The sequence below is a fragment of the Phasianus colchicus genome, chromosome 6 (assembly GCF_987193195.1).
Source record: "Phasianus colchicus chromosome 6, bPhaCol1.hap1.1, whole genome shotgun sequence".
NCBI lineage: Eukaryota > Metazoa > Chordata > Aves > Galliformes > Phasianidae > Phasianus > Phasianus colchicus.
Genome location: NC_143441.1, coordinates 12,617,536 through 12,638,958, shown reverse-complemented (window position 1 = coordinate 12,638,958; position 21,423 = coordinate 12,617,536). Strand labels below are relative to the sequence as shown.

Sequence of the window (21,423 nt, the reverse complement as noted above, 5' to 3'; positions counted from 1 at the left end):
AAGTTCTTGGTATCCTGGTCCCTCAATTGTAAAATCTTTTTTTTTGTACCTTTTGCTCACTCATCTACTCTCATCCTTGGCCTCTGGCATCTTTTTATCAGATTCTAGAAATACAGTTGTCATTTTATTAGATTCTAGAAATACGGTTTCCATCTGCAGGTTGGAAGGACTATTTTGCTCTCAGTTTGTCCCTACTATATGTGTTTCTGCTGTTTAACTGAGTTTTTTTAAAAAGGTACTCATTCCTTCACAGGGTGATGAATGGTAGCATCACACATCACACATCTGTTTAATCTAGGACCATAATTTTTAGTTACAACAAAACCCTATCAAAACTTCAGTGCCATTTTGTAGCTTCCATAGAGCTATTGGATTTATACTGTGAGTTACTCTTGTTAATTCAAAATGGGTGGTTAGCAGGCTGTTTTATCTGAGCTGTCTGTAACATTAGGGACATCCCGTTCATCCTGTGGAGGAGAACAACCTCCATGCCTGACAGTGAAGAAGGGGCTGTGGTGTGAATCTAAGCAAACGCATCACCTTCTGTCTACACCTGCTGATCTCAGAGGGAGCTTTATACAAAGAGCAAAAGCAAAGCCTAATCGTTTGCTGTAGCAAGTAATGCATTGTTTATTTTTCTTTCACTCCTCAGTGCTTGATTCAGCAGAATCACCTCACCAAGGGTGGGAGTGATTTTTCCTCCCTTCCTATCTTCCTTTCTCTGTTTCTGCTCTACTTCCTTCTTGGCACCCCTCCTCTCCCAATTCTCCTCCTCCCAGTAATTCTGAACCGAGCCTCAACAGCATGTTGGCTTCATTTTCATTCATCTCCATCTGCTGAAATATATTCGTGTATTGTGTATCAAATGTTGACATCTATAATGGTGTCAATAGGGTTTTGAGTCAAAATCTGAATGGAAACAAGCAGTTTGGGCAGCTTACCTCTCTGATGGGTATTGTTTCAGGCTCTTTTCAGACTCAGGAAAGGAAACACTGCACAGTTGGGTTCTGCTAGGGAGATTTCCTGAACAACCACAATGGGTAGGTGCATTTTTGTTCTTTAGTGGAAATTTAAATTCCATATGGTGATTCTGTGTGTTTTACTTGCAAAACAAGCTGACCAGTGTTTCAAGGATCATGCAGCAAGCTAGATCTATGCAACTCCAGTAAGGTGAGCTTGTAGGTCTTCTGAAACATTCACATGCACGCATATTCATGACTGGGAGTGAGACTGCATATTTCAAACTGAAAATCCACAGCAGCTTGGTAGGATGTAAAATGGGTCTGCCTTCCACCTTTCCTTAGAAGCACTCTCCTGTTCTTCCCTTCACTGACATCTTCCTGGTCTTACAATGAGTCAGTTAAGGGAGGTTGTGAAAATCTCAGGTATGACAAGGCTGCATCCATAAAAGCACCACAGGTCTGTCAGACTTGCTGCAGAAGTATTGTGGCATTAGGGATGCTTAGATTTACAGCTCTGTTTTGGATACCTTGTCTTCAATGTATTGATTGTTATTGTTTCTCCAAGCTGTTTGCTATGCACGATACATTATTTTAGTAGAGGTCTCAGACATATTTTTTCAGCTCTGCATACCTTCAGGGTAAAATGAATTTTTCCCATTGTACAGCTTTATTTGATTTATTTTTGTGGGACGCCCATAGCTGGCTATATGGGTGTGAATTGCATATACACTAGAATAATTTGATTGCAGTTCCACGAGTCTTGCAATGACTCAAATTGAGGTGAAATATGTCATAGGATCAAGGCACAGGACCAGCCAATACTGAATTTTTTTTCCCAAAGGCAGATTTCTTTGTGTGTTTTTTGCGAGTTTGTTTGTTTATTTGTTTATTGTTATTGTTTTTTCCTGTTTCACCCAGTATAAAGTTCAGCATTGGAAGGAAGAGATCAAAAACTACCAGAAGTCCTTAGAATTTAATTCCTCTAGATTAAAATAAATAAATAATTAAAATCAAAATTAGCTGAAGCTCTGCTTCTTGATTAACACTGTGAAGTTAGTAAGAACTAGACTAGCAAGTAAATTTCAGAGTCTAGAAGAAAACAGAGGTGAAAAGATGCTGGATATGAGAAGAGGAAAAGCAATAGTTTTTGGAAGGCCTCAAGCATTCAGAGCCCTGCAAGCATTCCCAGCTGAGTGAACTGTGTCCTCTTTACTCCTTGACTGTGGCCTGCAAAAGATTGATGGTATTTAGTGATCAGCTATGCCAGCTGGCCAGGCAGCTATTAGAAAGTCACCAAAGTCAGCCCCAACTCCTCTTTCTGTATTATGCACAATGTTTCCATTTCATTCAGTTAAACTACCAGCGCTGTGTTTACAAGCAAAAAAGAAGAGCTCTCTCTGTATGGCCTCAATGCCACCCCTGCTTTTATGCTTAAATGCTTTTTCAGCTCTTGATCTTTTGCAATATATTTTGTCTTCTCTAATAGTCTTACCAGCATAGACTGAATCGAATGACATCCTCCAGGAGAGAAACACCTTGTCTCAATATCAAGTCTGCTTCGTTTGCTGTTAGAAGTCATCTACCCTGCATACCACATTCACTGTTTATTTTTGAGTCACTGTTTATTCACACTAAGTGATCCAAACCTTATATAATATCCTAGATATGGGCCTGGTCTTAAAACACGTTGAGGACCAACAACCCAAGAGCTGCTTGAATATCCCACACTGCCACGGGGGTGGAAGGTTCAAGTAATTCCCTGTGCTGGGCCTTAGCATCTCTGCTCAGAGCGGTGCTGTGAAACTAAGAATTGACTGTTGATTCATTGCCCTGTACCGTGGCACTCTGGTCATGGATAGGGACCTGTGGTCATTTCCATAGTGTTCCTGGGGAGGACAAGAGACCCAAAAAGCAGAAAAGATCAGACTGGGAGCAGCAAACAGTACTGACTGACATGACCAGTGAATTGTATCTTTCCGAAGAGCTGCTGTACCTTAGGTAGAACATGGCACAGCCACACCAGTAAAGTTGCCTTCTTTTAGGAGTCCTGGAAGAAGTCTTTCAGGATGACTGGATGTTCCAGGAAGAATAAATAAATAAATGATCTTTGGCAGAATGACCAACCTGTCTTTCCAGAGTAGTGTGCAGGATCCCAGAAGCCATGAGAACACAGCTGTGAGGGTCAATTATTGCAGGCTTGTTGAAGGTCAGGTTGTAGTTTGGTATGAGTACCCTATGCATCACTGAGGTAAGATAGTGTTTATATGATAGAAAAGCTTTTTCAGTTTATTTAGACCACAGAACTCAGGTGAGAAAAGCAGAAGAACAGAAGAAAATAATTCTGATGTAATTTCACATCAGAATCTAGTACCCTCAATCACAGCAAAGGGAATATTAGTTCTTAGGTCCTCCCACTGACATCAGTGTGGCTACAGGGTGGGGGCGGGGGGGTTAGCATTCATTCTGAAGCAGTAAGGCTATAATCTAGCATTTTATCAGCCCTAAAGTCCAAAGCCTGAAAGTTAAAAGATAAAAGACACTGTGTCTTGAAAGGAGTGGGCAACCTTAGATGTCCCTTAAGTCAAAGAGAATGGAGAGTGGAGAGTGAGCCCAGATTTCCTGCACTTTTGCACCTAGATCATTAGGAAAAACATCCTCTATCTATCTATCTATCTATCTATCTATCTATCTATCTATCTATCTATCTATATCATTCGTAAAGGAGCTAATTTCAGCCCTCATTAGAGGGGCACAGGCCTTTGTGGGATGGACCGACCCACAAGCATCACTGGGAGACTGCCTTCTGTATCTGTCACAAGTGTTTTCAGTTTCAACACCTCATTCTGGCACAGCCATGATTTTTCACACGTTACTGTATAGCTCTGAGGTGCCTTCATAGGACAGCTTTTGTCTTCTCAATGAAAGCAAAGTTCTTTTTTTAGGAGGAGAATTCAGAAAAGTAGCCAACCTACATATGACTCATGGGAAGGAGTGCATTATTTAGTTTTTCTTTATTATTTATAATCACTGGAACTCATTTGCTGCATAAATGTTTTCAAAAATAAACTTGTTTTCTCTTAATCATACTGCACGTAAAAACAATACAACATTGCTTAATAGAAATCAAAGGGCATTATGTTGGGAGAAAGGTAAAGTTGTGAAGATATTTCAAAAGGAATCAAAGGAAGTGCTCAGTCAGAAAGCTAATATTTGGCAAGGGAAAAGCAAAATGTCTATAGACAACACAAAAGATGTTTTCAGAGGACAGCAAATGAAGAAAGACATAAGAGGGCTGTGCCAGTTGGCAGGGTCTACAAATGAGAAAATAAACTGTACCACTAAACATTTTCACATGGCAGTGTGTAATCTGGTGGGCTACAGCCTCAGCTAGTGTAGGCTGGGATAACTCCACTATGAAGTCAATGAAGCAAGCTAGCAAGACCAGCTGAAAACTTGGAGAAATATGGTTATTAAGTCTGTGTAAGCTGGACAGTGGTGCTTTCACAGAATCACAGAATTGCCAGGGTTGGAAGGGACCTCAAGGATCATGAATCTCCAACCCCCCTGCCACATGTCTTTCCATGCTGTTTATTTTCCCCTCATAACATACAGAATCTAAAAATTGTATTCTGTATCAGATATAGCATGCAGATCCAAATAGACATACAGCAGACAACTTTCAGAACAGTATCAATTGAAAGCACAAAGCCATTTGTAGGGAACCAGAGGTCTCATGAGGTTTTGCTTGTTTCTTTCATATTTTCCCTTGGCAACCCAATTTCAGGAGGAGAGTACACTGTGTGGTTTTCTTTCCCCTCCAACTCATGGTACTGAACCTCTGCAAGTCAGAATCCCTCCATAGTCAATGTTTCACAGTCTTGACCAGCTACATTAGACCTTCAGGTATATGGACAGAAGGAGCCTTGTGCTAGCTGGAAGGCTCACTGTTCTCAAAGTGATTCACTTGGTGAATTCTTCTCTCAATTTGCTCTCTCTTGAATTTTTCATTCAATTTTTTATCCACCATTAAATACTCTTTAGCCTGACAGACAACACCAAATAAACAGCCATATTGTGGGTTAATAAGAAGAGCTTAGAGTTGAAGTAGAGGTTGAATTAAGTGCAGGACCAAAAAGTTCATGCATTCATCATCTAATCTCAGGTAAGCCTTCTAGGACGTTTGTTGAGTGAATTGCTGAGCTTTATTATTAGTTTTCTTTTCTTTTTTTTTTTTTTCTTGTTGCTTTTGGATTTGTCACCTATTCAGAATAATCATTCACTTTTCTTTCAATAACCAGTAGTGCTTTGGAATCAAGAACTGGCTTTTCTGGCTGCCCAGGGTGGTGGTAGAATCATTGTCTGGAGGTTTTCATACAACGTGTAGACGTGGCAGTGAGGGATGTGGTTACTGGGCATGGTGATGATGGGTTGATGGTTGGACTAGATGATCCTAGTGGTCTTTTCCAACCTTCATGATTCTATTTTTCCTGAAGAGTTCTATTCCTGAGCACTGACATTCAGCAGTTATGATGAGTTAAAGCTTTGAGTTTCTAGGTAGAAGATAACCTAATTTCTGAACAACATAGACAGCTGGTGAGGTTTTGTTGGCACAGTGAGGATCTCTCAGGTCTGCTTGTTTTCCAGCATTGTCTTGTAACTCTCAGACCTCCAAGATACGAGCTCACCAGGTGTCTATTCTCCAAACAGAAGTCACTGTTGCTGTAGGTAGGCCACTCAGGAGTTATTTTTCTGTTTTGGCAATGAAAAGATACATAGGGATAACCTACAAAGCTAATAGAAGTATTTCTTTTTCAGTGCTCTTCAGTGCAACATAAATGCCTTCCAAGTTGGCAATACCAGTTTGTGTTGGAATGGCTGAAGCAGTACAGCTTATGCATACAAACCTGTCCAAATTCAGGTAAAAGGAATGCCCTTCCTGCATGACTAGATTTTGTTAGTACTTCACAATGTTCCAGCTGCCTGAACAGCAGGCTTTGGCCATTATGGCATAGAAGTCAGTGAGACTGGGAGAAGAGGAGGCTGTTGTCTCACAAGAGAGGTTAGATGTGTGTTAGGAACAAGTCACGTTCCCTGGAGGAAGGGAAGGGAAGAGATTCAGTGAAGCAGGGTCAGTAATTTTCCTGGCACTGATGTGGCAATGTGGGGATTGGCACAATCAGCATTCAGAGCCAGATTCTCAGCATGTGTTTAGCTGCATGACTTCCTTGCCATTAACATTCCCTTCACAGTGGGGAGGACTCTCAAAAGATTATTTTTGTCATAGAATCAATCATAGAATCACAGAATGCTTTGGGTTGGAAGAGACCTTAAAGTCCATCCAATTCCAACCCCTGCGTGGACAGGGCTGCCACCCACCAGATCAGCTGCCCAGGGTCCCATCCAGCCTGGCCTCGAGCACCTCCAGGGATGGGGCACCACAGCTTTTCTGGGCAACCTCAGCCCCTAATGTTTTTGCAGGTTTGAACCTTACAGTCTAATTTTCAGAGAGAGGGCTCCCCTCCATCCCCAGTGGCTGTAACTATACTTTGGGGGATTTATTTCCTGTAAATTCTTAACTAACAAAAATTGCTGTATTGATGACACAAGGGAAAAATATTAATTCTGTGTTTAAGAGCTGTGGGACTGGACTCTTGACGGTTAAAATTATCCTGGCTATGATGAGCTTCCTAGTTTGGTCAGCCTCCAACAAAGTGAAGACAAGCAGAGCATCAGTGTGCAATATACAATTACATTTCTGACACATCGCATCTTGCAATGCCATTTCTTCTCAAATCAGAACCAGTTTACACTCTTATAATTTAATACAGCATGATATGAAGCCTTGAATAGAAAACATTTTTTTAAATTTGACTAAAAATATCTTTTTTTCCACAGTGAGCTCGTGGCTCTGTATTTTAATGGTCAGTTGCCTTCTCCTTCAACATACATGTATTTTTGAAGAAGATTCATACAAATTAGATCTCTAAATTATTTATTTGCTGTGCGTTTTATTTTAAAAGTTTCCTTTTATAACAGCTCTCAGAAAAGGAGCTGGCTTTTATGCAAATGTACATTTTACAGACACAGCACCTATTTTTGTACATACTCAAACATAGTCCTACATTTTTCATTTGAAAAGCAGTAGCTTTAATGGTTGCTGAGGAAGAGTTTGATTTGCTTACTTTTGTCACTGTTGGATTGCGTTAATCTCTGTGTGAGTGCAAATTTGCAAAATAACTTATATGCGTTTCTTAATCAGGCTTAATGTAAGCAAAAACTAGACTCAGTTCTTACTGAGCCAGGTCCCTGGACTGAGGTTGAGGGAAAAGCTCTACCTTTGCACTTTCCAGCCCTCTAGGGCAAAGCAGAGGAGCTTCAAGGCTGTGCTAAGTTACCTCCTGCTTTCTGAGACTTTCTGTTTAGTCTGGGAAGCAGACATCTGCTGGGAATGCTCTGTACAACTCCTGGTTAGCTGGCTGTCCCCTTCAGGCTCCATTTCTCTGTTAAATCCCTTCATTCCCATTGCCAGTGTGATTGCCAGGTGTGACAATGGTGTTTGCAGACATTCATTGCAAGAGAACTTTGTGTTAATGAAATAAAAGGAGAGAAAGCAAAACTGGATTCTACATTTTGGTGCTGTGGAGCTGCAGTTTGTTAGCCCTGTGCAGGTTTTAAGAAGCTCAGTGTAACTGCCTTCTCTAATCCATCATGACAGCAAGTTTTGCACAATGCAATTCTAATTATTCAGCTTAGCGGCATCATTTGCAGGGGTGCAGTTTGCTGTTTCTGTTTGTATTTTCATCTAGCAGCAGCAGCATTAGGCACAGATAATACATCAACCACAACTCACAACAACTCTGTGACTTAGGGACATGATTAGCTGGCATGGAGGTGATGGACTGATGGCTGGAGTAGGTGATCTTAGTGGTCTTTTCCAATCGTAATGATTCTATTATTTTATGATTTTTTCTTTTTAGTGTATAGGTTAAGACAGAATGATGTAGTTGGAAATATTTAGTATTTGTGGCAACATTTGTTCATTTCCCAGACGGTACAGGGAACAAAGTCCTTTATAAAATGCATATTTTTACAGGAAAAGCACACTCAGCCCCAGAGAGTTTACATCTCTTTCTATCTAAAACAGGAGCTAGGATGTGCTCACCTCTTGGCAATTTCAACTGTACTTAAAAGGGTGCCTGAGTGTCTTTCTGTATACAGTACAAATGGCTTTCTTGTCCCAGCATGGATTGTCCATTTTTATACTTCTGTATTACAACAGAAAACCTGGACGATGTTCACAGTACTGCAAAGTAAGTACAGGCAGAATTTTGTAGTGATGTGTACCTAAGGTTCAGGGGTTCTCTGCTATATCTATCAAAACCAAATTTGCTGAAGGAGAGCAAGAAGGGAATTTATTTTTCCAGAGTTCAATCAAATCAGCCCTCATTAGCTCGTGCTGCCTCATTAGCCTGGCCCTGGTGTGTGGGACCGTGTGCCACTACAGCCTGTGTTCATTCAGGAGAGCTGTGATTGATTACTGAGAATGATGCTACCGATTACTCTGAAAGCCTGAGGAGACTTGCCAGGGGATTAACGCTGGGGAGCAGAAAATGTGCTTGGCACAAAAGACCTCATTAGAATAGATTTGTTTATGGAAAGACAACAACTTTGAAGGCGTCATTTATATTTCAAGGAAAACCTCTTTGTGATAGGTTGCTTCAAGTGCACGGCACAATTAGCAAATTTTTTCCGTTAAGATATTCAAGATCAATGCATTCAGGTGGTGCTGGTAGAAATGAATAAGGGGATTCAAAAAAAAAAAAAAAAAGGACAAGCAAGAGTCAGGGTTATATTGCATGTATGTTAGAAGCTGCGTCTGTTGACTCAAAAAGCTGTAGCATTAGTCATTCTGAGCTTGTTTGCAGAGGGTAGAATTTCAACAGAGTTGAGCATTAAAACAGCTTGATTACACCTCATCAGTTCAATGTCACTTTGGCATTCGTTACAGTGTCTGGAAATCTTCTGAACAAGGAGATTCAGGTGCTTTCTCCCACTGTTAGCTCACAATGACTGGAAATAAAAAAAGAAGAAGAAAATCAAAGTAGAGTTTCCTGTGCAGTCTACCACGATGGCCCTGAGGACTTCTGCAGGTGGCAGAAATTCATCCATCGGTTTGTTTGTCTTCTGGTCAAAGTGGAAATAATGGGAGGCAATGTCCTGCTGCCCTGCTTCACAGGAGCTTGTTTTTGTGCTGTGCACTTGAGACAGGAGATGCAATCTCAATCTTCAGGTTAAACCTTATATCCAAAGAGACCAACATAGAGGAGATAAGCCCTGAGCACTTAAAAAATCGAAACCCTGCGAGACAGTTAAGATGATGTCTAATTTCACAACACTGTGATAGAACTAGTCTGTCAGTGTCACAGCTATTGATGTGTAAGTGCTCAAACAAGTCTGTTTCCATTCTGCAAAGCAGTCCCTCACCACAGACATGGTCAGAAGCACCTCGAGAGTAGAGAGCTTTACAAAAGCTGACTTGGCAACTGGAGCTCCATAGTGTCAGCAGGATGCTGAAGGATCAGGCCATGGAACTGTTGTTAGGATTATGAGCATCCTTTATGGAAGAGGAAGAGGGCTTTCCTTGAAGGAACACCCCTTTCAAGCTTAATGGAGCATCTGTATTTCACAGAACATCATACCTCACATTAAGAGTATTGCCAAGTAGCATGAAGAAGTGTCGTGAATATCAGTGTTGTAACCTTAGCTCTGCTCCTTTGTCTGTCAGTGCACACTTTAGGACAAGCTGCAGGGAAATCCTGGAAGGCCTGTAGCTTCCACAGAGATGTACCTTGTGGCATTTCTGTCTGCCTCCCTCAATCCATCCCAGCCTCTTGTCCCCCACCTCTCTAAGGCAGCAGTCTTTCTCCTCCAAAGCCTCTTTCCTCAGAAGTCCCAGGGAGGGGGAATTCTGGTACCGCTCTGTGAATTCCTTAGATTTTCTGAGACTTATATCAGCTTTACCCTTGGCCAAGCATTATGCAGTTTGGGTAATTCCTGGAGGCTATGGGAGGTGTGGTTAGACGACAGCCATGCCTCTATTCCCATTAGACTACATATTTTTCCTGCTCTAACAGGCAGCAGGAATGTGACACAAACATCCTCCTTTCACCGCTGAGCTTCCAAACTGTGACCAAGAGCACTACAACTGTAGATACATCCTCTAAGTCAGTATGAATTGCAAGAATAATTCCCGCAGGTTAAATGGGAAATGCTTTTGCTCCAGATGACAACCATAAATGTCGGTTTCAATTGACTGTCCATCATTTTGTCATATTTGAATTCTCTGTTATAGCCACGTTATAATTTTTTGAAAAGTGAAAAATGAGAAAAATTCCTCAGTTCTTAGTGGTAAATGTTTTCCTATATGGCTTCTGACATTTGAATGTACTTATAGCCTGACTGAACAGTGACAGCCCTAACAGAGGGACTGCGCTCAGTTCCTGATCAATTATTAATAATTGTATAGTTAACCAATATCAGCACTGTATCACAGGGCATGTGCTCTTTGACTCCTTCTAGCCTTGCGGGTTATAATTTACACCTTCTCATATTGGTACTAAACCCTACCTCAGCAGCAAAGGGAAACTTCATGCTCACTTTTTGTACAGGTTGTAAGAAACAGCAAATCCACAGACTGGAGAAAAAAAAGAAAACAGGGTTTCAAGTAGTTGCCTATCTCCATCAATTAAGCTTTTCAGATCCAATTAGCTTTTTTTCCAGACAGTGCTTTATCTTGTTACAGTTCTTTCAACTTAAACAGTAAAATAAACAAACAGAAATACCCACAAACCCAGTCTTATTTTCTCAGTGTCAAAATGAGTTAATGGCCTGCTCACCACAAAGTGAGCAATGATGCTAATGCTTCTGGTCAGGCAAGCTCTTTGCCTTCATCTAGGCTGGGAGTAGCTCTAATGTTCATTAGAGACATTCATCACAGTTAACAGGAGAACATCAGTTTGTCACAGCACAGCAGCAATGGCCCACAGTGCTCCTCTTCTTTCAACAGCAAGAGGGTTTGAGGTGCATCTTGACATTGTAGGCGACCTCAAGCCTGGTTGCTGTATCCAAAGGAGCAGCTTATGCTGTGCTCTCAACTCTGGCAGCGCTGCCCCTGTGCTGACAGCATGGCACATCTGGGAACATTCCCAGGATCCAGGCCCAGCACAGCTGTTTCCCACACAGGACTTCACAAGCGAGATGCTGCCATGCACTCACTTATTTTGACATCTGGATGCTGCTGGAAGGACTTTGTTTCTCATAAGCAGACTGAGATCATCTTTCCTCATTAGCTAGCTCATTGCCATGTGATACTGCAATGCCCAGTAATTACTGACCAATAGCCTTCAAATTACCAAAATAAGAAAGGATCCCACATCTTCAATTTTCTTTGCTGAAACATACCCAAAACTCATGTTCAGTATTGCTGGGCTGGGTGAACGAGTGCCAGATCATTGAGTCAACACTGATACTGGTTGGCAGCTGTAAGAGGAACGCCCAGACATTTCTCCTCATTTCTTGCCACCTTGCAGGGCTCTGATGGATGACTGCAATCCAAAAGATGACTTGTGAAACTAGAAAGAGGGAGAAGTAAAAGCCAGATATGGTGGAGAGCCCATGAGAGCAGAGAACATGCTGTTCTGCCAGTGACTCAGAGGCAACCTCCTCCCTTAGGAGGCATTATGTGTTTTCTGTTACAGGGCAGGATTTAGATTAATGAGAGACTTGACAGATATAAATAATAATATCACTGTTTTGGAGCTTGCATAGTCAAGAAAAATGATCCAAACAATCTGGCTGTGAGCACTCATAAAATGTATAGCCCCTGAACTGGAGCAGTGTAGGACTTGGCTAGGTAGGTCTGCAGAGTCAGAACACAGGTGGGACCCTGCAACTGCCAGGGAAGGAGTGACCTGAGGATTTGCTTCACAACTGAACATCCCCAACAGACATCAAAAATGACAGTCTGACACACAAGGGCTCTTCTGGTCTCTGAGTACATCTGCAGTCATGTATTCTATTGTGACCTTTCCCTTTGTCCTGCCCTTCTTCCAGAACTGATGGAATTTCAGCCCATATGGATAAACAGTGATTTAGAGATCAGACCTATGTAATCCTAGTTTCCTTCAGCACAGGAGTCAGAAAAGGCAGCATTGTAGACGCTGTTTTATCAGATGACCTATATGGAAGCTGGGGTACGGTGCAGGGCATAGCTGGAGGCAGATGAGGGAAAATAGGACACAAATCTGCAGAACTCAATACTCATTTGTTTTGCAGCTAATAGAGCAGTGTGATTACCTGGGACAGCACTTGTAATGAGCTTCAGCATCAGGTTCTGCCTTGTCTTGATCAAGACAGGTGACAGTAGATTTTTTCCTGCGACAGTTGAATGGATAAATGGTTTTTGTTTCAGAAACCAGGGGAAGTGTGACTATAATTATTATTAATGGGTGTTGTCATCATGCCCATTTTATAGATGTGTTAATTTTAATTTTAACCAATTTTAACCAAAATGCCAACTCTTTCTGAATTCACATGAAAATACATCATCTTAAGACACATGAAAATATCAGGAATGTGTTCACCTACAAGCTTAGTGCAGGAATTTTAGATAGCTGAAAAAGCAGCCAACTGCTTCTCTTTGAGCACCATCTTCTCTCTTCTGCCCTCCAGGCTGGCTGTACTTTGTGCCTCAAAAGCTGTGGTCATGGATTTATCTATAAATGTTTGCATCCAAAGCTTTCCACTTCCAGTTGTTATTTTGGCTAGGTCACTCTACAGGAATATTTTGGGGTACCCTGAATGCGCCACATTGGCCACCAGCTGTTTTTTGCCTCCAGCTAACTAGTTGTAGAGACACTGCTTGGGAATCCCAGTCATTCATCCTCACTGGATGCGCATCCCACTGCTGCTGAGATCTTGATCAGGCTGTAACACTGAGAAAACTGTTGCAAGACCAGCTGGTGCTAATGACAAGTCCATGAAGCACATACCCAGAATCTCATCCTGGCAACATTTGCAGGAGCTGAGTTAGGCAACTATTCAGAGTCCAAGATTAACAACCAGGGAGGAGAGCAGAGATTACAGGAGTCAGACATGCAGTCATCTTGGGTGAGCTCCGAATCCTTCATCCCTTCCAAAGACAACTTTGTAGATGACAAAGTGCGAGGTTTGCTTTTGAAATGCAGGAATTACTGCAGGGATGGTAATGAGATCAATAAACTTGACAACTGCTAGTTAGATGTCAAGCCTGGTAGAGAACCCGCTTTTTTGCTTTTAATAATCAGGCTGAGTTTCTGGTGATGCTACATACACAGATTGCCTCCTGAGCAGGCTGTAAGTCACCACCAAATGGGAGTTTCTGGATGAGCTCCACAGTGACCCATGCCATTGGATCTCACCAGTTATGGATGAGCCTGTGTTCACTGTCACTGTTGTAGGCATGAGGACTGAAATCAGGAGGCTGAGAAAGGAGGTGACTTCCTGGGCCTCTCAAAGACAACCTGCTGGGTTGCCAACATTCACTTATATCACTTGCTGGTGTGATTCTCAGAGATGCTCAGCCTAAAACTGACCACTACAGACAGCTGGTCTGAGTAACCACGTAACTCGGGCCACAGTGTTTAATACACAGCCTGCCTTCCTGGCTGTCATTCCAGCAACATGGAAGCAATCAGACACAAGATTTTTTACCATTTCACAGGCTAAGGTAACTTACAGATCAGTGATAATCAGTCTGCATGTGTTATTCTTTGTCTAACTTCATATTTCGCATCCTAAGGCAGTCTAGCCAGTCAAGGTGGGAGTCACCTCACCTGACATCAAATGTCTTCATCAGAACTGCCCTTTATAATCAGGAAGAGAAGTGGGTACTTGTAAGATATGAGTCACCTGCCCTCTTTCAGATGTCTGCACTGGGATGACATGACTCATCTGCTTCACAGTGACTACAAAGGGAGCTCAACCAGCAAGTTCAGATAAGACATTTCCACTGCAATGCCTACGGTTGGATGAATGATATTCTTAATATCCTCAGGTGTGTCACTGGCCCTGTCTCACTTCTGATCTGCCATTTCTGAACAAAACAATATATTTGCCCTGAGAATAACATGTCTGAATCCCACCTACTTTCACCCCTGCAAATATGGAGATATGGAATGAGTTCTTGGAGCTCAGCACTCAGCTGTGGTACAAATGAGAGGACAGTACTTTACAAGTCCAAATCTCAAACTGGATAAGAAGTCTGGGACTCAAGCCTTGTCTTTTAATCCCTGCAAGAAAATCCCAAAGGCTGCTGGGCTTATTGAAGGGAACAGCTGTAGAGACAGCTTGAGTTTGCAGGAGACAATGCACGAGACCTTGGTGCCCAACCTCCCGTCTCCCTCAGCCCTTTCTTTCCCCTCCTGTCTGCAAAATCTGGGCTCTTTCTGAGCACCTCAGTCCTTGCCTCCTGCTGATCCCACTGCTGCAGCCCTGCAGCCTTTTCCCAAAGATTGACTGGGATACAAATCCAGGGTTGTAAGGAGTGGACACTGAAGGGAGAAGCTAAGATGTACCACAGATTCTGCCAGCTGCGTGAAATAAATAATCTGGGCACTAAAAAGATTTTTTTTCACTCCAGCCTCCTTTCATTAAAATGAGTGGTTACTTATGACACCAATACAAACTTCTCCTACAGAATGATCTTCAGTGAGCAGTGTCTCTTTAAATAATTTTTTCTAATCTAATAACTAACTTCATCAAGCATCCAAAATCAATGCTTTGTAGTAGACATGGACCCAAACCCATTAAGACCCTTATTATTCAAGCGTGTGCTTCACTTCAGCTCTTATCTCCCCTCAAGGGTTTTCATAGCAAAGCAGGCTTTTGTGATTTTGTGTGTGTGTGTGATTTTTTTTTTAATTAGCCCTTCTGCCCTGGAGTCTTCTATTTGATTTTCCAGCATCCAGGGAAGTGATTTTTTGACTATGCAATACTTGAATAGAATTTTTTTCCCTCTTAGTTCTTCATTATCAATGATAATAAAGCTTCGTGAAAGACACATAGAGACAGCAAAGCACAAAAGCAAGGCAACCCTTCAGAGGGGCAGCCTCTCATCATAGGATCTTGTTTGTCTGACGTGCACAGGCGAGCAGTCCATGGGGGTGCAGTTCACAAGTGTACATCAAGTGGCTTTGGCAGAGCTGCCTGACACCCGTGCCCTTGAGTGCGTAGAGTTCTATGAGTGCTGTTGTTGTATTTTTGTTTTTATTTTCTGTTTTTCTTTAATTTCATTTTGTTTCATGTGGAGACCTGACCACTTGCTTAGCTACATCTATGTGTACTGGGAGAGCTTGTAATTATCGCAGCCCTTTCTGCTATTAACTAAGGCATTGGCCTCCTTTCCTTTCCCAAAACCTCACCCTTACTTATTTCTGCCCTCAGCTGGCAATCACCAAAGCCTCTACAACTTGTTCAGAGGCTGGGACACGGAAACCATGATGCTAAAACTTTCAGGAGCCAGTATATATGGATGGGAAGTGGGTGCTTTGCAAAGTTTTCCTGCTGGTTTTAAACCTGCACAGCAGTGTGTGAAGGAAACTCAGTGTGAGCTGACAGCAAGTTGCACTAGACAATTTTAGTGGTCTTCTCCAACTTGAATGACTCTATGATTATGATTCAAAATTGCCTTAGAAGTGTGTGGCAGCTTCAGACACGAATTCCAAAAACAAGTGGTTCTTCTCCTGTTTGTGGAGGAAGAGCTCGGAAAGCCACATTTAGATGTCCATGCAAATCAGTTCAGTCAGCGATCATTTGGCTACACATCTCCAGCTAATGGAGCTTCCATCTTGAACTGCACCCACCTGAGCTGCAAAAATCCCCATAGCCTGGAAGCTTTGTGGTTGTGCACAGTTCTGGAGAAAGACACAGTAATAGCAGATGCAATATGGAAGATGTTGAGAGTGTAACACAACTGAAATTGCCAGAAGTGTCTGTCACATAGAGAAATTTGCTTTGCTTTCTTGGCCTGATAGGGTCATTTTCAAAGGTAATTGCTTCTTAATGTAAGCTTGTCAGCAGTGAGCCCTAGCCCAGGACTGAGGGCTCTGAATTGTGTAATAATTTTCATACTGATTCCATACGTTGTCATATTTAAATCGGGTTGCCATAGAATTCCTGATCCTGATCCTGAGACGCTACTACACACAAAAGGAGAATTAGAGCAGGGCTTATCACTTTCTCACCCCGTGGCTTTGGGGATATGGCTTTTTTCATTCTGCATCAAAAGCACTGGAGATAATTTCCACTATGGCTGTGTGTGCTTTTCCTTGTGTTTTTGTGGGATCCCTGCACTCAGGATGACCTAGATGGTCAAGAGCAAGGCAAGGCTGTGTGTAAGGCCAGTTTTTAACAGAGCAGGAAAAACAATGGACAAAAATTGGGATTTTACGCTTGCCCAATGCACAATATTCTGGTCTGCTGCTTGGGTGGCTTTGCCCCTCACATCCTACCTACCTCCATGCCTTCTGTAAGCAGTGCTGGGGGAGAAATGTGAAGAAAGATCTGCTGATCTGTACGTTGCAAGAAGCTGCAGGGAAAGAACCTATAGAGTGACAAGATTTCCCTGCAGAGAACATAATTTCTGCAGAGGTAAGCACTGCAGGGCTGAATGGAAACCTGCTTTTGTGCAGATTGCATCAGATTGCAGATTTCAGATGGGATATGAGGAAGAATTTCTTCTCAGAACGAGCAGTGAGGCAGTGGCACAGGCTGCCCAGGGAGGTGGTGCAGTCACCGTCCCTGGAGGTGCTCAAGAACCGTGTGGATGCGGCACTGAGGGACGTGGTTTAGTGATATGGTAGTGATGGGCTGATGGTTGAACTAGATGATCTTAGAGGTCTTTTCCAGCCTTAATGACTCTATGGTAAGAATGGGCTGACAGCTGCTGTAAAACCACTCTGCATGGCTCACCCCTCACCACAGGTGAGGATACCATTCAGGTTTCTGGCACCTGCAGTGAACAAATCTCCCTGCTTCCCCTAAACCATAGTGTGCTGCAAGCAGAAATCACTGCTACCTGCCCACAGTGGTGCCAGCACGACCCTGAAGCCTGGTGAGGATTTTGAGAGTGGCAGAAAGGGGTGAGCTTTCAGGGCTCTGAAAGCACTGAGTGTAATGCTCCTTTGTTGCCATTTCTGACTTCTATCAGCTCTTATTTCCAACCACTGCCAACATAGGGCCCTTTCCTTTATGTTTCCCTCTCCAAGGATAGGTGCAATTAGGCAAGCTTTCAGCAATGTGCTGCTCTCCATCCCCGTGTAAGACTGCAACTGACAGGTCTGGGTTTGAAGGATCGTTACAGAATCATCACAGAATCATGAGTTGGAAAAGACCCTTAAAGATCTTCCACTTCAGCTCCCCTGCAATGAACAGGACACCTACAGCTCCATCGGGAGGCAGCTCCATCGGGATGCTCAGAGCCCCATCTAGCCTGACCCTGAGTGTCTCCAGGGATGGAGTAACCCCTGGGCAACCTGTGCTAGTACATCACCACCCTTATTGTGGAAAACTTCTCCCTTATATCCAATCTAAATCTCCTCTCTTTTAGTTTGAAGCCGTTTTCCTTTGTCCTGTCACAACAGACCCTGCTAAAGAGCCCGTTTCCTTTCTTACAGCCCCCATTTAGATGCTGAAAGGCTGCTCTCAGGTCCCCCCACAGCCTTCTCCAGGCTGAACAGCCCCAGCTCTCTCAGCCTGTCCTATAGAAGAGGTGTTGCATCTCTGGGATCATAAGAAAGCCACGTTCCTTTGGTTTCCTTTTCCTGAGCACCTACTGTGCAGCAAGCTCAGAGCACAGCATCCCATTCGGAATGAAGACGCACCCCAGCGGGGCTGCTACTTCGGCATGGGGACACAAATCCATGGGAGGCACGCAGCTGTCAGGGCGGAGGGCAGCTCCCAGCTGCCACACTCACAGCGATGCTCCCCGCTCAGGCACCTCCTGCCATCCGCTCTCGGCTCAATTCTTCGAGCTGCGTCCACGCTCCCTCCCCCTCCCCTCCCACGCTTGTCACCGCTGCCATCTCCGCAAATTGCCCCCTCTGTGCTGGCTGCACCGCTAATGAGACAGGCTTTGGTTCTTGGTTTGGGTATTGTTCCGTTCCTTTCCGCCCATCTGCAGCAGCAGGCTGACTCCCGCACCCCATTGGGGCGGTTGTTTGTGGACGTGCCACAGAGAACAGAATGAATTGGGAAAAGCAGAGCTGAGCATTCTCCCGCTGCACCACACGGCTGTTGTGGCGGTGGAGCCCCAGTGCCGGCAGGAGAGGGCACAGCCTCCGCTAAATCAGGTGAACCTCCTAATTGCTTCCTCTGGGAAAAACAACACCACGCATCCCTTTCAAAATCCTCAGCTCCTGGCAAAAGAGCAAGCCAGGAATAAGTATGTGTAGCCATATAACAGAGCATATATCGCCATTTAGATGAGTGTAATTAATGCATGCACACTGGCACAGGCACACGGGTATCAGGCAGAGAGCAGAGATGAGGAGATCTTGCGCATGTTCTGCAGGGCACAGGGCAGCAGTGGGGCATGGCCTGGTGGCAGGGCAAGGATACACTGGAGGAGAGAGGATGCTTGCTGTGCTGCCACTGGTTCCTGGAGTTGAAACCTTAATCACACTGGTAGCAAAGGGGAGCTGCCCATCAGTTAGCCACAAAAATACCTTTCTCTTTTTTTTTTTTTTCATCTCAAATATAGTTCTTATGTTATTAGGCTTGCAGTGTCATGAGCCACCAGAGCAAAGGGAACACACATTAGTGATGGCCTATGGATAATGTTTACTGAAAAAAAGGGGCAGTGGCATTACGCAAGCCATCGCCTCTCCTGCTGCAGACATATCCCCTAAGCAGCCAGAAGATGGGAAAGGTGGATGAGGTAAATGCTGAGCTCTGAATTCCTGAGCCACCCAGCCTGTTACTAATTACCACTGTTAAATATTGACACAGTGAGTGCACACAGAGCTCCCAGAGCCCCGTGGCAGCAGCAGCCCAGCAGAAGAGCAGCTCCCAGCATGCGAACATTGCGGGATCCCAGCGCACCCCACATGCACCAGGCTGGCAGACATGTAGGATGTGATGGTGGGAATTGTTACCCCCTTTGGGGTAACCTGTGCTGGAGATAGCCCATCCCAGGAGTCAGCATCATCCCTTATCCCCTCATAGTAAGTCCTTATTTGGGGTGGGGAAAAGCCACGATGTACTTGTTATAGATCCCAGGCCTAATCAACAAGCCATTAATTATTGGGCTGTAGCATATACAGTTACAGCATACATGGCTTATATGGGAAACCGTTGTTTAAGCAACATATCAGGGATGGTACTCCTCTGGCTCACTTTTCCTGTGCTTCAGCAAGAGCCTGGGGTGCTGCCAGCTGAGCAGAGCTGAGCTGCTGCTGCAGGGAGATGCCTGCCCCAGCTCTGTGACTGTGTTAGTGGGGTCAGGTCCCACTGCACCATGCCCCACTTAAGCTATGGGGCTGAAGATTTGTTCCAACTCACATATCTGTCCTGCTTGGGGGTTTTTCAGCACCCAAGTGCTGCTGGGTGGCTGGCAATGGGAGAAGAGCTCACCTGGTACGTGTAATGGGGATGGCAATGTGGGAGGGACAAAGAAGCACACTTGTGCACATCTGCAGCCAAACAGACTTGGAGGAATAGCAAAGGTTTAGGAACAACTCAACTCAGTTTTCTGATGAAATGCACCCAGATTTCAGTTTCTTCTTGAGAATCAGTCAAGTGATGTGTTGTTATTTCTGGGATACATTGAATACAAAGTGGGAAATTCATTTCCTGTTTTGAAATGGTTTTCAGTTTCATCAGAGAAAACTGCCCCATGGAGCTGCCTAGCTGCCCCCATTCAACACACAGCTCTCCCATTCAGCCATGAAGCAGATTATTCTCTGCTGGATGGATGCATCTTTGCTGTTGGTGTTGATGACAATCCCACATATGCCATAGCAGAATAAACTCCTAAGTACGTGATGTTTATTTTCTAAAGGGAAATGTGGTGCCTTCAAGCAATGCAGGAAGAAGACAGAAGGAAAAAGCTTCACCAGGACACCTTCAGGAGTTCTTTATGCAGCAGTACAGGTTGGTGAAATCATGCAGCATTTCAGGAATTTTCATCTGCCTGCAAAGTTAGCACGGACGTTGGTGATAGCAGAAATCTTCCTCTTCTCTGTGGAAGGAACCAGTTCTGTTGCCATTTAAATAACCAATTTATGGAGTAGTGAGTTTCCAAAGCCCATGGAGATGCGAAGTCCATCCCCTTTCATGCTCTTTGTATGATGAACATGAAGCCAGGCTCATAGGGCTGGCAGCACGTGCCTTGGCTGATCTACTGCTGTGCTGCAATCTCTGTTTCAAGGGACACTGCATGGGGCCAGTTATCTAATTAACTGCTCGTGTGATGTGTGCTGGGTACTGCTCAGGGAGCCCGATGAAGCCAGACCATGACTGCATTACCGGTTCTGCAGGTAGGGCCTTTCCTCCCTTTTTTTTTGATGACGCCACCAAGAAACTACACATTTACAAAGCCCAAAGGAATGTACTAAGAGCCATAGTGTGGTCATTCCCAGAAGGGTGCCTCCTGCTATCTGACAGAGCTGGAAAAACAAGCAGCACTTGATCAGGGGAAGGAGCTGCTGCCGTGCAGCTAGAGAAGCCATGAAAAACACTTTGCTGTCTCATAGAGCTGCCTTGCACTCAAGCACAGACATTTCCCAGAGATGAGGAGAGGCCCAGGGGACTATGTTTTGCAATATATGCTTTGCATAAATAATCCTGGTGTAGAATGCCCCAGTGGCAACACCAAACTTCAGGAAAAGAGTTCAGGCCACCTCAGCCCAGCAGCAGTCAGTCATGACAGCCAGGGCACAGGCGGGCAGGCTTGGCACACATGGCTCAATGCTGCCGCTCCCCATTGCTGCTGCGTGACTCACAGCAGCTCACAGCCTTCTTGACAAAGGTTTTACAGAGACAAAAAGAAGCACAGCAAACAAGAAGGAATAGAACAATAAGAACCCTTGAGAAAAGCCAATATAAAATTTTCCTGACTTTTATTAACTAAAAGGGATGGTGTGATGCGATAAAAACTGGCACTGATTTTTCTGTATGAATTCCCTGTTTCAAGCACAATATGTCCTTCTTAACAAAGCATACAAGTCTCAGTTCTTGACAAGTGCCTATGCTGGAAGTGAGTGTATCATCCATAAGGATACAGAGAAAAATGGAACCCTGTGCTTGGAGGGTGGCCAGCCAAACAGCCGGGAAAAAGGCAGTCACAGTTCTGGGCACACTGACCAGCAGAAAAACTGGGGAGAAAGAGGCTGTTTTTGCCAACTGCACTCACAATTATTAGCCA

The 21,423-nt window shown here is 43.9% G+C and overlaps 1 long non-coding RNA gene across 3 annotated transcripts; it reads right to left on the bottom strand.

The window, feature by feature from the left end:
* Positions 1-1,836: 1,836 nt before the first annotated feature.
* LOC116227150 (uncharacterized) lies at positions 1,837-12,232 on the bottom strand. Of its 3 annotated transcripts, none has more exons than XR_016467698.1 (4): positions 11,933-12,232; positions 11,424-11,593; positions 10,590-10,656; positions 1,837-9,032 (listed from the first exon to the last, which is right to left on the bottom strand). It is a non-coding gene; the product is annotated as an uncharacterized LOC116227150 (long non-coding RNA). The 3 variants fall into 3 exon arrangements; XR_016467699.1 differs by having other exon boundaries at positions 11,424-11,566; XR_004166494.2 differs by having other exon boundaries at positions 11,424-12,232.
* Positions 12,233-21,423: the final 9,191 nt, after the last annotated feature.